The following is a 14,372-nucleotide window of genomic DNA, read 5'->3' as shown; positions in this document are numbered from 1 at the left end:
CTTCTTCCATCTGAGTCCTTCCCGGCTGCTCAGGCATGTGGTCATCAGGATATGTACAAATTGGGCCCAGAGGACACCGCTCATGGTCCCTGCCGTTGCCTACTGGTAACAAATTAGTCTTTCTTAAGTTTCATTTTCTTAGTTTGGAGGATGATAAAAATGTCCGTCCTTTCCACATGAAGTATACTGAAATGTTCTGTGACGGTAGCAGTGCAGACTGTTATTTGGGGCGGGAGGGGTGGACTTGGACCTGTTTAAAGGTTTATCGAGTGATGTTGGTCATCTGGGCGATGGGTGCTGAAGGTGTGCTTTTGCTCCCTGAGCCTTCCCCCCATGCGCACCTGCTCCCCGGCACCTGGGCCAGGAGGGACTGGTCTGGTCCTTCCCCATCCTCGCTTCTCCCTAGCTCGCCCTCCCTCCCTCCCTCCCTCCTTCCTTCCTTCCTTCCTTCCTTTTAACACCTTTGTAGAGATATCATTTACGTAACATACATTTCACCCACTTAAAGTGTACAATTCAGTGTTTTTAGTATATTCACCCAGCTGTACCACCGTCACCACAGAGAGAGGCCCAGAACTCATAAGCAATGATTCCCCATTCCCTCTTCCCAGCCCCTGGCAACTGCTAACATACCTTTCGTTTCTATAGATTTGCCTATTCTGGATGGTTCATGTAAATTGAATTATATGTGTGGTCCTTTGTGACTAGCTTCTTTGACTGTGACGTTTTCAAGGGTCATCCATGTTGGAGCATCTCTTTTTATGACCTAATAATGAGTATTCCATTGTATGGATAGGCACATTTGATTTATCCATTCATCAGTTGATGGACATTTGGACTGTTTACACATTTTGGCTGTTATGAATAATACAGTACAAGTTTTTTGGGTAGACATGTTTCCATTTCTCTTGGGTGTGTACCTAGGAGTGGAATTGCAGGGTCATGTGGTCAACGTTGGACCTTTTGAAGACCTGCCAGGCTGTTTTCCAGAGCGGCTGCACCCACTTTCACTCCCATCCACAGCGTGTGAGGGTTTCAGTTTCTCTGCATCCTCGCCAACACATATTATCTTTAAATTTTTGCCCCCCTCCTGGCTGTGAAGTGGTACCTAATTGTGATTTTTTTTTTTTTTAAATTTTTTGGTCGCAGCTTGCGGCATGTAGGATCTTAGTTCTTGACCAGGGATCAAACCCCTGCCCCCTGCAGTGGAAGTGCAGAGTCTTGACCAGCTGGACTGCCAGGGAAGTCCCTCTAATTGTGATTTTGATTTGCGTTTCTGTGGTGGCTAATGGCGGTGAGCCTTCTTTTTGAAAGATTTCTGTGCACAGTGTAGGAAGCATGGGGTCGGGGGAGGCTTAGAGAAATGTGTCTTGGAGGAGCGCTCCAGGCACTGCATTCCCTGACCCTCTGAATGGCTGTGCCTGCAAACACCTCCCCTCTCAGAGCCAGAGCCATCTGTTTAAAACCCTAGAACACATTTCAGACTTTCAGGAAGGCACAAGGTGAATACAGGGCACGTAGACCACATCCACAGTTGATGCTGTCGTGTTCCTTTCCTGGGCCCAGCTGTTTAGTCTCACTTCCCCTGACCATCACGGTTCTGAATTTTGTGGTTACCCTGCACGCAGTAGGATTTTTGACCACTCATGTACGTACCCAAAAATGATATATTGTCTCATTTTTGCATTTAAAAAACTTCCTGTAAGTGGTGTCATACTGTGTGTACTCAGCGTTTCACTATTATGTTAATGAACTTTCCCCATCTTGAATCTGGTGGCTGAAGTTCCTTCATGTTTGCTGTGGTTGGTATGCCATTATATGCGTACGTTCTAGTTTGTTTATTCATTATTCAGTTGATAATGGACATCTAGATTTTTCTTAACATTTTTTCTCTTTGTGGTATTATGAACATCGCTGAACCTGTCTCCCTGTGTACTTGTGTAACTGTTTTTCCAGGGTGTGTAGCTGGCAGTGGAACTATGTCACGTGGATCTGCTTTTTGGAAGGAATCATTAGGGTTCAGTGAATTACTGTAGTGTTTTAAAGCAGTACAATTTATAAAAAAGTTTATTGGTTAATATATTTTTTAAGGAAAGATTTCATTATTTGAAAGGAGGTATGTGTATTAGTTGCCATTTATTCTTTAAAAAGGGCTTTAGTTGAAGCCTGTTTTTCTCTTTCCCTATTTAAAACCGAATAAAAATGTAATTTTAATAAGATAAAATGAGGTTCCTTTTAGTCTGAGCTTGAACTTTGTTGGAACATTTTCTGCTCAGTAAACACAAGTGGTTTGCCCATGAAGAATTAATGAGTTTCCTGCTGTCCTGGGAGGGAAAGGCCTGCAGTATGTGATAATGTTGCAGACTTTTGTGAAAATGACATGCAAATAGTGGGCTGTAGACCAGACTGCCTGCTGGTTTTGAGCCATATTGAATACATTTGCGCATAATGGAAGATTGCAAGTGTTCAAGGAAAGATAGATTGATAGTATTGGTAAATACTGTCTGTAGGTCACTGCAGTATTCACACTGCTGTTATATGGTTATCTCATTTCATACACATTCTCATTTCCATTTCCGGGATGAGGAAGGTAAAGCTCGGAACAATTACTTGGTTAACGCTCTTATCAGCTTTAAGCGTTGGGACTTGAACCCAGGCCTTTGGATTCTTAAAACTGGAAACTTTCTACCAAGGTCAGGGAGGCATCCATGGAAATTTCAGGAAAGGAACCACGACAGATGGGTGGTGCTTGACCTAGGCAGGCTGATACTTTTTTTTTTTGGCCAAAAGAAAAGAAAAAAGAAAAGAAAGCTCCTGGGTGTCACTGGGAAGTCTTGAAGGCTGTGGCCTGAGTCCCTCACGTGTCTAGCAGTTGGGCGCAGGCTGTCACCTGGGACCCCCGCCAGCGCTGTTAGTTGTGGTGCCTACACGTACGCGCCCTCCGTGTGGCTGGTGTGGGCTTCCTCACAGCATGGTGGCCAGGAGAACCAAGTGGAAGCTGTATTGCCTTTTAAAACCGTTTCCTCTTTACTGAGATTCACATATCATAGTTCACCTATTTTAATTCACATACGCCACCATTCACTCATTTAAAGTGTAAAATTCAGTGATATTATATTGTATTCAAAAAGTTGTATAACTCTCACCACAGTCAATTTTAGAACATGTTTATCATCTCAAAAAGAAACCCTGTACTCATTAGCGGTCACCCTGGCTTCCCACCCCCCCACCCCAGGAAACCACTAATCTTCTTTCTGTCTCTATAGTATGATTTGTCCATTATAGACATTTCATATAAATGGAGTCATATAATAATGTGGGGATTTTTTGGTGACTGGCTTCCTGTACTCAGCATAATGTTTTCAAGGTTCTTCATGTTGTAGCATGTATCAGCATTTCATTTTATAGCTGAGTAATATTCCATTTTATGGGTATACCACATTTTGTTTACCTATCCATCTAGGGTGCAGCTTTTTTCTTTGCATGTGGTTATCTAGTTGTACCCAGCACCATTTGTTGAAAGACAGTTCTTTCTCCAGTGAAGGGTCTTGGCACCATTAAAAAAAAAAATCAATTGACTGTAAATGTGAGGAGTCTGGACTCTCAGTTCTATTCCGTTGATCTCTATGTTTATCCTTATGCCAGTACCATACTGACTTGATTACCGAATCTTTTAGTAAGTTTTGAAATCTGGAGGAGTGAGTCCTCCAACTTTGTTCTTTTTCAAGAGTGTTTTAACCTGGTCATTCTGGGTCTCTTGAGCTTCCATGTGAATTTCAGGGTCATCTTATCGATTTCTACGCAGAAGCTGCCTGGTATTTTGATAGGGATTGCATTGAGTCTGTAGTGAATTTAGAGAGTGCTGTAGTCTTAACAATATTACGTCTTCTTATACAAACATGGGTATTTTTCCATTGACTTAGGTTTTCTTTAAATTCTTTCTCAATAGTAGTTTTTAGTTTTCAGAGTATAAGTTTTATACATCTTTGGTTAATCTATTCCTAAACATATCATTCTGTTTGATGTTATTATAAGTGGAGTTGTTTTTTTTAATTTCGTTTTTGGATTGTTCATTGAGAATGGATAGAAATACAATTAATATTTGTATGTTCGTCTTGTATGTTGAGGCCTTGCTGAATTTTTTAGTTTCACTACTTTTTTAGTGAATTCTTTAGTATTTTCTGTATATAAGATTATATCATCTTGTTAATTTTACTTCTTTGTTTCTAATCTGGATGGCTTTTATTCTCATTCTTGCCTAATTGCCCTAAGACCTCCAGTACAATATTGAACAAAAGTGGTGAGAATGGACATCCTTGTCTTGTTCCTGATCTTAGGGGGAAAACATTCTGTCATTCACCTTAGGTATGATGTTAGATATGGGTTTTTTGTAGATGTCTTTTATCAGGATGAGGACATTTCCTTCTATTACTAGTTTGTTGAGCATCTTTATCATGAAGGGGTGTTGAGTTTTGTCAGGTGCTTTTTCTGTGACTATTGAAATCATTGTGTGGTTTTGTCCTTTTTCCTGTTGGCATTTTCAGGTTTTAAGCCAGCCTTGCATTCCTTGGATAAATCCTACTTGGTCGTGATGTATAATCCTTTTTTAATGTTGTTGGATTTGGTTTGCTAGTATTTTGTTGAGGAGTTTTGTGTGTATACTTATAGGAGATACTGGTCTGTAGTTTTTTTTTTTTTTTTTTGGCTGTGCCGCTTGCAGGATCCTAGTTCCCTGACCAGGGATTGAACCCAGGGCCACGGCAGTGAAAGCACTGAATCTTAACTACTGGACCACCAGGGAATTCCCTGTAGTTTTCTTCTGTGATGTTCTTCTCTGCTTTTGGTATCAGGGTAATTCTGGCCTCAGAATGAGTTGGGAAGTGGGTGGGCTCCTGCTTTTCTCCCCTTTACCAGAACAGCTCTGCTTCTGCCTGTGCTGTGTTTCTCTGTAAAAATTCTTTTGAAAAGTTGGTTTACTGCTAAAACACCACCCCCCTTCACACACAAAATGAAACCTCACAGGACAACAAAACTGGAGCTACATGTGTTAACACTGACACACAAAAAAACCATCTTGAGAGAAAATAAAGCTGCAAAAAGGTATATAAAGATGTGTATATTATAAAATAATATTAACTTAATCTTTACAAACATGCAGAATAATATCATAGGTTGCCTAGAGATGCACAAGTCTGCAGTAAAGGTATAAACACTTGTGTGAGAATTTTAAATGTCAGATTCAGGTTGGTAGTTACCTCATAGGACAGTAGAATTGGGGAGGGTTTCAAATCTATTGTATGACAAAACGATAGGGTTTTTGTTTTGTTTTTCCAGCCGTGCAGCGAGGCTTGCAGGGGCTTAGTTCCCAGACCAGGGATCGAACCTGGCCCCCACAGCAAAAGCACCAAGCCCTAACCAGGGACCGCCAGGGAAGCCCCCAAATGATAGGGTTTTGGATGGAGCCAAAGTGACACTGTGGTGTTTGTGTGGGTATTTATGTTCTAGGTGCTTTTAAGTTGGCCTTGCAACCTGCTAGCTGGGTGTGACCTCAGGCAGGCCACTTAAGCTTTCTGTCCCTCAGTTTCTCATAGCCATATCTGCCTGCTGGGTCGTGAGGATAAGAGGAACGAACACACTGAGTTTGGAACGAAGCTAAATCTGTTCACCACGGCTGTTATGCTCTATGTTTTATTGTCTGCCATATCTCATGCTGAAGAGCAAACAGGAATCTGGAGCAGATTCGGAGGCTTTTGGGAAAGGCTGAAGCTGAGCGGTTGGCACACAGTGGGGTGGGCATGGTGTTGTCCCTCCCCCTTCCTGTGTGTTTCTTGCCTTTGGGAGAAGCTCCTCCTCCAGGGCCCCTCCGGGCCCGACGTGACCGCCCCGTGGGCCTTGCCCACCTCAGAGGTGTCCTCACGGGGCAAGTGGAGGGTCACTGCCTTGCTTTCGGATCACAACAAAGACAGGCCTCTTCAGAGCCCCTCCCCTCCTCTGTGGAGTGAGGGCTGGACTGGGGTCTTCAGGCCCCTCTGTACTCTGGTGTCCCAGGACCTCGAGGGGAGGTCTGACCTGGCACTTGCCTTCTCCTCACTCTGGTGACAGGCCACCAGCTGTGGCTTTCATTTCCCAACCATTTCACCCTCTCCCGTGCCTTCAGGGTCTTACTGTGTTGTTCTCTTTGCTTGGAATGTTCTGTCTACCTCACTCTTCCTATTCATTTCATAGGTCTCAGTTTAAGGGATTTTTCCTCAAGGAACCTTCCTTGTTCCGTAAGACTGGGTTTAGGTACCCTTGTGGCATGTTATTGTAGGAATTCTCATGGAGTGTTATAATGCCCGTTCGGTTTTTGCTATTATAAGTAGACTGCAAGGTCCTTAAGAGTTTGGACTATAGTGTGCTCCTCTGTGCCTGCCCAGCACCCATCATAACGCCCATCACAAAGTGGCATTGTCAAATGTTTGTTAAATTTTGCTGAGAAGTTTTAGGATGTAAAAAAGAACATTTTACCTGATTTAAATATTGTGCTGCAGGCACAGGAATGGAAAACTGAATAGAAACGGCATAGGAAACTGAAAAAATGACCTATATATAATAATTTAATGTATTATTAAAGATGATATCCTCAAACCAGTGGGGGAAAGGGTAGGTTGTTTAATAAATTGGAATAATAGGTTACTTTTTAAAGAAGTTTCCTACTAGGTAGTATATAGCAAAATAAAATAAATTTTAGGCGATTGAAAACGTGGGTAAAAAATGAAACCACAGAAATATGAAACAAGCTCATATTTATGCAGTCTTAGGTGTTATGGACTTAGGTGTTAAGTTTGTGTGCCCCCCCCCCAATTCATATGTTGAGATCCTAACCCCCAATGTGATGGTGTTAGGAAGTGGGGCCTTTGGGAGGTGATTATGTCATGAGGGTGGAGCCCTCATGAATGAGATTAGTGTCCTTATAAGAGAGACCCCAGAGGGCTCTCTCACCCATTCTGCCATGTAAGGATATAGGGAGAAGATGTCTGTCTGCACACCAGGAAGGGAGTTCTCCCCAGACACTAAAAGTGCAGATGCCTTGATCTTGGACTTCCCAGCCTGCATGACCATGAGACTTTGTTTATAAGCTGCTCAGTGCATGGTATTTTTTATTATAGCACTCTGAATGGACTAGGGCAGTAGGGGTGGGCTTTTCCAAGTATAGTCCTCAAAGCAGAACCCTCCGTAAAGGATAAAAGTGTGATGACTTAACATAAACCTTTAAGCCTCCCACATACCAGGAAAACAGATTTGCTACCTGTATTCGTTTTCCATTGCTGCCGAAACAAATTACCACAAACCTCCTGGCTAGTAACAACACACATTTATTATCTTACAGTTCTGGAGGTCAGAAGTCTGCACACAGGTCTCACTGGGCTAAAACCAAGGTGTTGGCAGGGCTTTCTGGAGCCTCTAGGGGAGAAACCATCTCCTTACCTCTCCAGCTTCTCAAGGCTGCCTTGACTATGGCCCCCTTTCTGCATCTTCAAAGCCAGCCGTGCAGCCTCGCTCTGAGCCTTCCTCCATGGTCACGATCCGCCCCCCGACCACAGCGGGGGAGGTTTTCCACTTAAGGACTTGTGATTAGATTGAACCCACCTGAATAACGCAGGATGCTCTCCCAAGGTGTATGCCCTTAGTCACATCTAAAAAGCCCCCTCTGCTGTGTTGTTACCGAGTCTAAGCTGGTACTGCTCGCCGCACAACAGGCCAGTTATCGAGAGAAAAGTTGTTGGGACAGGGAGTAGCGACTTTATTCAGAAAGCCAGCAGACCAAGAGGATGGTGGGCTCGTGCCCGAAAGAGCCAGCTTGCCTGAGTTAGTATTCAGGCTCCTTTTATACGAAAAGGGGAGGGGGTAAAGTCAAACGCTTCCTGGTTCCCATCAGCCCGCAGAGGGGATGTGTTCATTTCTTCCTGCCTGCGGTCATTCACAGGTGGGCCTGGGCAGGAGGTTTCCTGTGAGCTGAACAAAGGTATTTTAGCTTAACGCTCATGACCTGGGAGGCAGGGTTCCCAGAGATGGGCCACTATGTATAATTTAAGCTTACAGGCAACATCCCTTTAGTGATGAACTTGTGATAGGATACAAAGGTTCTTCCCTATTACTATTCCCCCGTCAGCATCCATTCAGCGGTCCTGTGGGAAAAGGAATGAAGACCATTCTGCTGAACGGAGGTGATGAATACTCCTTAGAATCTTCAGTTAGTCCTTTTTATCTACAACTGTTTGAGCCCGACGAAACCTCTTAGCACTTTGTTGTCTAATTCGTAACTGAACTTGGGGTTTTGGTTCCAGTTCCCAATACATATACTAAATTCCGGTGCTATTTATTTGGACACAATTAAACAAATTGGTTGCCTCTTCTCCAATGGGCAATGGAGATGGAATTCCCGTCTACTTCGGTTGGATGGCCAGGCCTGTTGGAGGTAAACTCATGAATAAATAGCGCCCGAAGTTTTAATGGGATTGGCCACCGCTAGGTCTTTAGCATTTATAGATTCTCCTGCCTGGGCACACACCTGCAATGGCCTGCCATGCAGTATTCTAAAGGGGCTTAATTTAAGCCCGCTTCTGGCAGCCACTGATCCGTAGCAGCGCAACTGGCAAGGCCTTATCCCAAGTTCAGTGTCTCTTGACATGTTTTAGCGACGTTCCTTTTTAATGTATGATTCATTTTCTTGGTTTTTCCTGTTGATTGTGGTCTCCAGGATGAATGTTGTTTTACTGCCGTCATCCAAATCGGGATAATTTCCCTACGGAGGGCTTTAACCACGTCAGAGATTTTCTGTCCAGGTGGCATATGTTTCCACCCATCCTGAAAGAGCGTCCACACAAACACTAGCAGGTGTCTGAAATTTCTTGCAGTTCAAGGCATTTGAGGAAAGTCTGATTTTCAGTCCTCGGTGGGGCAGGTTCCTCTGTGTTGAGTCTCCATCTGGGGAGGTCTGACAGCAGGCTCTGGGTTATTTTTAAAGACCTTGGGGGAAAGAGCTCTGTCTCCTTTTCTGGGATTTTCATGAGCTCCATCTGTAGGCTTAAAGCGTGTTCTGGGGGACTTCCCTGGCGGTCCCGTGGTTAGGACTGCGCTTGCACTGCCGTGGGCCCGGATTCGATCCCTTGTTGGAGAACTAAGATCCCACGAGCTACGCGCTGCGGCAAAAAAAAAAAAGCGTGTGTTCTGGACTCTGATGTCAAGGCGCTTTGGTGAAAAACTTCAGGGTGAGGTCTGTCAGAAAGACAGTCAGCTCATTTCCCACTGTCGGTTTTACCTGGGGCTCCTGTGGGGAATTAGGCGCCTCAAGTCCAAGGGAGCCCCTGGTGGGCCTCTTCCGAGCGTTCCTGTCTTTCTGCCGTGTGAGAGGCTCTTGCTCTGACTGTTCTGTTTTCGCCGAGGGCAGTCTGTTTGCCAGCGTTCCTCCTCCTCACAGCTCGCTGTTCTTTCCCCAGTGAGGGCTCACCCCTCCTTCCGGGAATCCAGCGCCACTGCCAGAAAAGTGGCGTGTCGTCTTGCGTCTTCTTTCTTCTGTCATTGTTCCCTGTTGAACACTTTAAAAGCAACATCTACCAATCGAGAAGGGTTCATTCCAAATTCACCATCTCATTTCTGCAACTTTCTGCTGATATCTGAAGCGCTTTGCTCCAAAAGGTCAGATTTACCATTCTGATATTTTCAGGGACCTCGGGATCTGCATTAGTGTGACGTCTGTAGGCCTGATAAATCCTCTCCAAAAATTCAGAGAGGTCTTCATTTGTTTTGCTGAATTTCTTGAATGTTGTTCAAACTCTTTAACGTTGGTTTCCCTTTTCAAAGCCCTGCCAAAATGGGGCCTTCCTCCCTCACTGGGGTCCCCATTTGGCTCAGCTGTGGGTGCTGCCAGGTGGGCTTCAGGTGCAGAGGCTCCTCCCTGTAACGAGGATTGCCATCTTCCCAGTTAAAGAAGTCTGAGAAACCCAGCCAGCTGGTCATTTGCATTTAGTCCCCCTGTGAGATAATGGCATAAGGGAAATAGCCATGATGTCCCGAAGTGGCTCCTGGCCCGAATTGGGTGCCCTGTTGGGTCTTAGATGGCGATACCAGACCTAGTCCCTGTGCCCCAGAAGCTAACACAGGCTTTTCTAATTGATCCCTAGAAGGAGGGGAGGTCCTGAGCCCCAGTGTCGGGAACGGGAGGTAGTGGACGGGGTGGATATATTGGCAGAACCGCCAGAGTGGCTGGGACGCCAGCTCAGCCAGAGGAGTGAAGGTTTGAAGCAATGTGTGCCCATTCTCATTCCCTTCCTTATTTTCCCTGATAACAGTACCAGTGCTTGCACATAAAGGATTTCATCTTTCTTCCCTGCTTTTTCCCACAAAATAGCTATAGAGTCGTTCAAAAGCCACTTAAAACCATAGATAGCAGTTGATCATCTAACCATTAAGAGGTTGCCTTTTTGCTTTGGCATCAACCAGCTGGGATTACAGTGCAGTTGAACAAAAACTTGATTACTGCTGTGGCAAACAATTTAAGATAATTTCTATAATTATGACTGATGTCTTTACCAGGATATACCAGAATTTTAGGAGTTCCATATAATTTCTAGAATATAACATTTACCCATGTGATACGATCTAAGAAGTTTTATCATCACTCATTTGACAGTGCCTCTCCTGCAGTTCAACACACCACATAAGCCCAATGAGTTTAATATTCCTCTCTCTGAGATGGAGGGAAAACAAGTAATTTGAGGTGTTCCAGGGACCCTCCGGAAAATCCAAAAGTTAGCCAGAGGTCAAATGAACCCCACTTAGAACTTGATCTTTGGGAAGTTTGTCAAAAATATCAAAACATTTTTAACCAGTGATAATAAAAGATCTCAATGGCAAATACAGATCACTTAAACTCACATTCTTTTACCAAAAGCAGTTCAATATTTTAAGAAAACTTTGTCCTCTTAGAGAACCAAATTCAGGTCTTGTACCACTTTACCTCTGAGATTTTAATTAAGTTCAATCTTATCTTAGAACTTGTTTAGTTTTGAGTTATGGAAATCTGGAGAGACTATTCCAGACAGACATTCCCAGAACATTATTCCTGCAGTTTACCCAAAACTCTCTACTTCATTTACCTCTATTTTACTTACTTAAAAGCTTCATCACACTGTTATTTTTCTTGCTGACAAACTTTGTAATAGGGATAAGGTCTTATTTGATTTCTAGTAAACCCAGGTACAGTGAAAGTATTCTACTTAGTGGTGATGACTCTAAAGTCATATCTGTATCAAACCAACAAGCTTAAGCTAACCTTAACACCAGATGTTAATACTGAGTATTTCCTAGATCGCGTGAACCTGAAACTCATTCTGGCCAGTTTCTTTTATATTTGAGTATTTATAAGCACTTAATTTCCTTTAAGCCAATTAAGTAGAGCTCTCTTACAGATTAATTTTGGCAATGCCACACATCTATAAATCATGTGCAAACACAAACAAACACAGGGACCTCATAGTTCCCATTCCAAAATTCTAGCCGTGAATCAGGTACAACAATGTAAAACCCATCAGTTATAAAAGAGGTTGGATTCAAATTGGGTTTCTGGCAAATGGGACAAATCAAGGTCACCTGTATACTATAGCTAAACTCTTTTTACTAGTATTTATGGAAAAGACACTTCTATTTGTTTGTAGCTTTTGGTGATTTTAGGAACCAAGTGGAACCTTTCTCTTTTTCCTCAAATGTCCCACTCTTGGACAAGGACAGGTTTTTTTTCCTTTTCCTTTCCTCCATTTAATATCAGTAAAAGTTTTAAGCATCACAAAACTGATTTGGCTGTTAGTGGAGAAACAGTACCAAACAAAATGAAACAAAAAAACCAAAAGAACAAACAAAATCCTAAATAAACCCTCAAGTTTGGTCTTGGGGTTCTACATATACCAAGGACACAGGAGACCATCAGGAGACCATAAACGGCATGTTAACACAGCAAGAGTAGCAGTACAGGGTGCACAGGGTCCCAAGATAACCCTTTCTAAACCCTCTGTGGAGATCCTAACAGGCACTGTGGCCACACGTTGTTACGATATCGTCTTCCGCTCACCCATGCTTCGGAGCTGTAATCAGATCCCTTATCCAAAATGCACCTCAGAGGACTTTCTCCAGGGATAGTTGAAACATTCCCCCCTTTTCAAGACAAAACACAAAGGGCATACACAAATGCTAGCGTCCAAAGAACCAGCGAACCGGTTCACAAATCGGGTAGGAATCCAACAACTCTTTCCACTCTCCGACAGGGTACTCCACTCAAATACAAAACAAATTGGCTTATTCCAGTGAAGAAGCCCCAGACGGAGAGGAAATGAAGTTTCCGGCTGTGCACACCGGAGCGACTTAACCCTACTGTATGGAGCCCGTCGGCCCCCAAAATGTCGATTCCTTGATCCAGCTGCCAAGCGCTGGGGTAGCCGGTGTCGTTTCAGGGAGCTTTGGAGGGCAGATCCTCAGAATAAGTGGTCCTGGCAGCTTCTAGGGCCTTACCCGGAAGTTCCCCGACTGGGGCGGCTGGCCACGAGAGCAGCAAGGCTCCTAGATGGCTTCCCAAAATTTGTTACCGAGTTCCAGCTCGTACTCCTCACCGTGTGACAGGCCAGTAATCGAGAGGCGAGTTGTTGGGACAGGGAGTAACGACTTTATTCAGAAAGCCATCAGACCAAGAAGATGGTGGGCTCATGCCCCAAAGACCCATCTTGCCTGAGTTAGAATTCAGGCTCCTTTTATACGAAGAGGGGAGGGAGAGTAAAGCCAAACGCTTCCTGGTTCCCATCAGCCCCCAGAGGGGATGTGTTCATTTCTTCCTGCCTGCAGTCATTCACAGGTGGGCCTGGGCAGGAGGTTTCCTGTGAGCTAAACAAAGGTATTTTAGCTTAACACTCATGACCTGGGAGGCAGGGTTCCCAGAGACGGGCCACTATGTATAATTTAAGCTTACAGGCAACATCCCTTTAGTGATGAACTTGTGATAGAATATAAAAAGGTTCTTCCCTGTGACAGTGTGAGGTGGCACGTTCACAGGTGCTGGGATTGGTAGGTGACGTTTTTGGGGGCCCTTATTCTGCCCACCTCACTGCCTCAGTGACAAAGGAATCCTCTGTTTACAGAGAGGTTTTTACAAATCAGTGAGAAAAGGGTGAACAGCCCCTTAGAAAAATGGACAAAGGGTCCGAACAGGCAGTTTACAAAAAGAAGCAGCACAGATGAGCAAAATATGTTGCAAGATCGCTCAGCCTCCCCGATAATCGAGAAGGTGCACAAGCAGCATTGAGACCCCTTTTCTCCCATCAAATAGCAATGATTCATGCTCCCTACTGTGGGCCCTTGAATAACATGGGTTTGAACCGCGTGGGTCCACTTACAAGCGGGTGTTTTTCAGGAGTAAATACTGCGGCCCTGCTCCATCTGGGTGGGCTGAAGCCGTGCGCGCAGAACTGCAGGTAGGAGGAGCCGTGGACACGGAGGGCCGACTGGAAGCCACGCTCAGATTTTCAACTGTGCGGCGGGTCGGTGCCCACACACCGCATTTTTCAGGGGCCAGCCGTTTATACCTACGGTCCATACGGGCGTCCTTTGTGTCCCAGGCCTGCCTTCTCTGGGACTTCATCCTCTAGAAGTTATATTTGTGTGAAAGTATTGTCCCCAGAGAAGTTTATTGCTGCTTTTATAATCACACACAATTTTAAACAAGTTAAATATCTCACGGTCAACACTGGTTAAACAAATTACCGTGTAACCATATGGTGGGACAGTGTGAAATTAGAGGGGAGATTGTCCAGGGAGGTGGTACTCATATTATTAAGATTTGTAAAAAACTTACAAAACTTGAAAATAATTATAGATTTATGGGAGTTGCAGAGAAAGGTATGGGGAAATCCCACGTGCCCTCAGTATTATGTTTTTAAATGTGCATAAGCCGCGTATATTTTTCATGTGTATCACATAATATATATAAAGTAAATAAGTGGATTTAAGTAAATTGAAGAACAGTAATATGGGGAAATAGTTGTGATACATTACTAAGTAAACAAGGTAGGATTTCATTCTGTTTTAAAAAGCTAAGAAGACTTCATCTATATTCTGAACACCTGAGTGTCTGTGTTTGTCTTTACACACGCGCGCCCTGCGAGGCTCTGCGTCAGTGTCACGGTGGCTGTCTGTTCCACGTGGACCGCGTCACTTAGGACTGTGAGTGCCCGTGGCGCCAACAAACAGGGGCTTGTTCATTTCATGCCATGAAGTCCGAGGTCCACGGTCGGGCTGGCAGCTCTCAAACCTGCTGGAGACCCGCGCTCTCCCCATCTCCGCCGCCACCC

At 44.3% G+C, this 14,372-nt stretch overlaps 1 protein-coding gene across 4 annotated transcripts in view; it reads left to right on the top strand.

The window, feature by feature from the left end:
* TBC1D22A (TBC1 domain family member 22A) overlaps positions 1-14,372 on the top strand; it is a 316,566-nt gene that overhangs the window by 13,607 nt on the left and 288,587 nt on the right. The window lies entirely within an intron of this gene.

Source organism: Balaenoptera acutorostrata, chromosome 11, assembly GCF_949987535.1.
Source record: "Balaenoptera acutorostrata chromosome 11, mBalAcu1.1, whole genome shotgun sequence".
Classification (NCBI taxonomy): Eukaryota; Metazoa; Chordata; class Mammalia; order Artiodactyla; family Balaenopteridae; genus Balaenoptera; species Balaenoptera acutorostrata.
Note: the sequence above shows the minus strand (reverse complement) of the source record. Positions and strands in the feature narration are given on the sequence as shown.